Genomic DNA, 6,000 nt, shown 5'->3' with positions numbered 1-6,000 from the left:
CTCGAGAAAGTTCAGCTGAAAGTCCAGCAACGATGTATTTTAAAACTTTCGAGAAATTAGACTAGTTGGAGGTCAGGTTCAACTAGTCAGAGGTTACGCAGATTGTGCGCTTCGGCTAGCCCGAGCTCTGGTTCGACTAGTCGGAGGTTAACCAGATTGTGCGCGGACTGCGTAAATTTGAGGCAGTTTTCGGATTATTCCAAGTTAGTGCGAAAGTTAGAGTTTCCCAACTATAAATAGAAGCTACTAGGGTGCTCCTAAGGTGGTTCCTTAACCTATTCGAAAGGGTTTCTAAATAGTTCTAGGGTTTCAAGAGGTGTAACAAATGGTGAGATTCAATGTTGTTCGAATCAGGTAAGTCCTTTTCTCTATGTAATTTATGCTTTCATAGTGGATTTTTGTCGCTTTGTGTTAGGGTTTTTTTCCAAAAGGGTTTTCCACGTTAAATTGTTGTATTCTCTTGTATTTGCTTAGTGCTCTTGGATTTCTATATTAGATTCATCCTTGTGTGATTCGGCAGAACAATCCCCAACACATTGTTCATTTCTCTCTCGTTCAATAGAATGGGACCCACCATCCTCAACCTCTTAGAGCATTTCCAATGAATGAAAGGCCTCTTCAACCTTCCTTAACCAAACCCAACTAAGGAGAGAGGGAGAGAGAGATGTGCTGGGGGCGTATAGAATCACCTCATCCCATCCGTTCTTGCCTAGAGAGAATTTCATCATCTCATCCCATCCGTTCTTGCCAAGAGAGAATTTCATCCTCTGACAGAGGATGATGGTTTGTGCACATGCAGATTGACATTGTACGCTTGGTATTCATATTACTCAAATCAAAGTATTTAACGGTCCAAATCATGGTCCAACTACTAGATAGCTTATCAAGCCAACTTCAGATTAATTGGACAATCCAAGCCTCTGATTAATGGACATTTAGTCATCCACCGTATGTTCACAAAGTGGTTTAACATAATTACAATTGCAATATCCAAACCTTCCATCCGGTGGCCACATCATTAAGATTTTCTAGCCTAAAAAGGCTATTGCACTCAGGCTGGCCACAGTCCCGCCTGGTCTTTTCGATCCTCGGGTGGGCCAATATAAATATATGGATGGCTAGAAAAAATACAATTTTAACCGTCCATTTATTTCAGAAAATGCGAACCACCAGTGTGAAAAAGCATAGCTTTGAGCCAGAAGATCTAACCAATGTGGCCTCCTAGTGGAAAGCTCTGATCTCAAGCGCTTGTGTAAATGCTCATGAGAGTAGTAAAAGTTGTTTCTTGTTGGAGAAATCTAAAGTATTAAAGTAGGGCTCTCAATGAAGTGGGTCACTGAACCGATATAATGCGGAGTTCGATCTTAAAATAGATCCAATTAATTAAATGGACTGGAATTGAGTTCACAAAAATAAATCTGAATCATATTCAGGTCAAACCCGGACTTAGTAGTGAGATCTGATTGGATCTCCACTGTTGCATGCTTCAAGGCGTAAACCTTTTTTACTTCCACAATAGTGAGTTCTGTTGGGATTTGTTCTGTGGAATCACACAGAGATGGATCTAGGATAATAATCCAAGAGCACCAAACAAACATAAGAGAACACACAAATTTAACGTGAAAAACCCTTTCGGGAAAAAACCACGGCACAAAACGACAGAAATCCACTATGAAAGCATAAATTACAAAGAGATAGAACTTATCTGATTCGAACAACCTCGAATCTCACCCTTGTTACACCCTTTGAAAACCCTAGAACCCTTTTAGAAACCCTTAGAATACCTTTAGAAAGCCTTAGAGTCTTTTAGAAAGGCCCTAGGAACTCCTATTTATAGTTCAGGAAACCCCGCTTTCGCGCCTACTTGGAATAGTCTGGAAATTGCCTCAAATTTACACAATTCGTGTACTGTCTGCATAACCTTCGATGAGTCAAAGCAAATCTTTGACGAGTCCAGGATCTCGAAAATTCCAATATTCTTTGTTATTGGACTTCAAGCCAAACTTTCTTGGGCTAGTCGAACTTTTCCAGATTAAAGACATCTTTTAACAAAAATCTCCATCATGTTTTCAATCTTTAAACATATAACTTCTTAACCTCTTCTCTTATCTTTGCATCACATCATAGCTTCAATCAATGCTTCTTGTGCATACTTCGTCATTCTTTTACGCCATCGCCAAGCCCAGAGAAGTTACACAGAACTTGAACTTCTCTCTAGGAATGACCTTGGTGTGCATGACTACCAGATTCACGCTGGTGTGAATCTTCTCCAGAGTTACACCTCCTTCTTCAAGCACATGTCGGATAAAATGGTGATGAACATCAATGTCTTTAGTACGTGAGTGATAAACAGAATTTCTAACCAAATTGATAGCGCTCTCGCTGTCATAATTAACTGGCACGGCCTCCTATTGAAGGCTCAACTGATTTATCATGCCACTTAACCAAACACCTTCCTTAAACGCTTCCGTCACTGCCATATATTCCGCTTCAGTCGTCGAAAGAGCCACCACAGACTGAAGCTTAGAGATCCAACTAATTGCTCCACCTGCTAGTATAAACGAGTAACCTAAAGTCGACTTTCTGGAATCCACACTGCCTGCGTAATCTGAATCCACATACCCAACTAAATTTGCTCCTGTCTTGTCAAAAGTTAAGACAATCTTTTGTCCCTCAAATGTATCAAAGTAACCATCTCATCGCCTCCCAATGTTGCTTGCCGGGGTATTTGCTCACAACACCGATTGCCTGTGAAATAACCGGTCAAATACAGACCATGGCATGCACTATCAACTACATTCGAATATGGCTCATGAGACATATCCTGCTTTTCCTCATCTGTTTTGGGACATTGTCCTGAGAAAAGCCTGAAGTGAGCCGCGTAGGGAATGCTCACCGATTTTGCTTGATCTATTGCATACTTGATCAATACCTACTCAAGGTATTATACCTGAGATAACCAAAGCCTGCTCCTCTTCCAGTCTTTATGATTATTAATACCGAGAACCATCTTTGTAGCCCCTCGATCCTTTATCTCGAATATCCCTGTTAACCAAGTCTTCAGTACGTTGATTTCAGACATATTACTGGCGATCAACATATCATCAACATACAATTTTAGGATGATGAACGTGCTATCACTCAATGTTTTACAATAGACATAGTGATCGTATTCACTCCTAAAATTTTTTTGACTCACTATGAAGGAATCAAATATTTATACAACTGCTTAGGTGACAGGTCATACAACGACCTCCTGCAAACTTTTTCTCAGCCCCTTTAAACTTCGAACTGCTTCGATTGCTTCATGTAAAACAGCTCTTCCAATTTCTCATGCAGAAGTGTTGTCTCCACATCAATCTTTTTAGCTCGAGATCGTATTGGGCAACTAACGCCAACGCGAATCTAATAGACACCTGTTATACCACCGTCACGAATATTTCTGAAAAGTCGATCCATTCTCTCAGAGTATAACCCTTCGTTACCAGCCTCGCTTTATATCTATATTGTATCCTTTTGAAGATCCACTTGCATTCAATCACTCTCTAACCCACTGCAAGCTCCACCAGCTCTCATGTATCGATCTGGTATAATGAGTCCATCACATCATCCATAATCACCTTCCACTTCTCAGCACCAGGCTCATCTAGAGCCATCTGAATAGTAGACGGATCCTCCTCACCTGTAACGAGAGCATATGCGACATTGGAGTTATCCATGTACCTCGCCGAGATCTTGCGATTATGTTGTGTGATTCTTCTCATAGGTGGCTGCTCCACCTGCTCCGTATCTCTATTCGCGTGTCTCAGCCTTCATGCCTTGTCTACTCATATAGTCATGCCCAGCATGCCACACACGTGTAGAGGTGGAATTCGTTATGACCACTGCAGCTTCACCTGTTGAAGTGCCCCTGATCAACCTATAAATGTTACCGAGTCGTTGCACTTTCATGATTACAAGTGCCCCCTTAGATATTTTAAAGGCACCATCAATACCCATGAACTTGCACCCTATAGCCTCGAGTGCATCGAGAGAAATTAAACTATTCTTCATGTTGGGAACGTACCTCACTTCAATCAAGGTACGCTCTGTCCCATCAAACATCTTGATGCGCACCATACCAACAACCACAACATTACATGTAATATCATTGCCCATAAACACTTATCCACCATCGCGCTGTCTGTAGCTGGTGAACCAACTCCGATGATGAGTCATGTGAAAAGATGCCCCTATGTCTAGAATCCACTCGTCATTACGATCATCATATAAGAGTCTGATCGTAGACACAGACAAGACATCACCTTCACATCTACTCGTTCTTTCATCAAACATGGTAGCGTTGGCCTCCCTGTACGAAGTATCAGATTCTTCTCTCTTAGATTTAGAATTTGTACAATCCTTCTTTATGTGTCATTCCATTCTACAATTCTAGCACTTTAACTTACCTTTGCCCTTACCCATAGATTTAGATCGTGACCCTGAAGATCCTGTACCTCGCTAAGAATTCTAGCCTCTTGTAATTAGTGCATTGGAAGATATCCCCATGTTGCCGTTTAGCTTTCTCATGGCCTTCACTTAAAAGGTTGAGATAGCGGTGTTAACACTCAAGGTTTTATTTACAATATACATTGTGTCCTGCAATGACTCATACGATGCTGGAAGAGAATTCAACGATATACATGTTTGTTCCTCGTTTTTAATCACTTCCTCCATATCCAGTAGTTTACAAACCAATTTATTAAAGTTGCTGATGTGGGCCTCCATATCTCCACCCTCTGTCATCTTGAAGTTATACCACTGTAGCTTTAAGTGTAGGCTATTTTCAGAGGATTTATCAAGGGTATTCCAATCATCATCAATCACAGAAGACTTTTGCTCCTCAAGAGCAACATCTTCACCTTGCTTGGTTAAGGAACTAATCATCCTGATCTTCCATAACTCAAAGTTATTTTTACCCGAGTACTTATCAATATCATACCTAGTGCTTCCTATTGATGCTAATCCTGTAGATCCATATCTGTGCCCCAACGATATCTCTGATACCACTTGTTGGGATTTGTTCTCCGAAATCACATAGAGATGGATCTAGGATAGCAATCTAAGAGCATCAAGCAAACACAAGAGAACACACATATTTAATGTGGAAAACCCTTTTGGGAAAAAAACCATGGCACAAAGCGATAGAAATCCACCATGAAAGTATAAATTACAAAGAAAGAGGACTTACTCGATTCGAACAACATTGAATCTCACCCTTACTACATCCTTTGAAAACCCTAAACCCTTTTAGAAACCCTTGTATTACCTTTATAAAGCCTTAGAATCTTTTAAAAAGGCCCTAGGAACTCCTATTTATAGTTTAGGAAACCCCACTTTCACACCGACTTAGAATAGTTCAGAAACTACCTCAAATTTATGCAGTTCGTGTGCTGTTTACGTAACCTTTGACGAGTCGAAACAGATCTTCAACGAGTTGAAGTAGATCTTCGACGAGTCGAGGATCTCGGAAATTCCAATATACTTTGTTACTGGACTTCGAGCCGAACTTTCTTGGGCTAGTTAAACTTTTCTAGATTGAAGACATCATTTAACAAGTTCTATGTAACTGTTTGAGTATTATTCTTTATACTTCAATACTCCTGCATGATCCAAATAAGAAATATTCAAATTGCACCATTTTTGTTGCTAAATAAAATATATTATCTTATATATTTTTTTGATTTGTGATATGGTGGATTCAGATCCAAATTCAACCTGAGTTCTAGAGCTATATGGATTTTTGAATTGCAAATGGATCCGACTATTTATAAGTGAATCGGATATGAATATCACCTTTTGGATCCGAGTCAGATCCGAATTTGAATCCAAACCAAGCTAAAAATTTTCGGACTCGGAGCTGGATCCAATCCACATACGACCCATTGAGAGCTCTATATTAAAGACAACCACTACATTTTTTAGCTTGAAAAATACACTTTAAAATATCTTTCAATATCC

This window comes from Magnolia sinica, chromosome 17, assembly GCF_029962835.1.
Source record: "Magnolia sinica isolate HGM2019 chromosome 17, MsV1, whole genome shotgun sequence".
Lineage (NCBI taxonomy): Eukaryota > Viridiplantae > Streptophyta > Magnoliopsida > Magnoliales > Magnoliaceae > Magnolia > Magnolia sinica.
Note: the sequence above shows the minus strand (reverse complement) of the source record.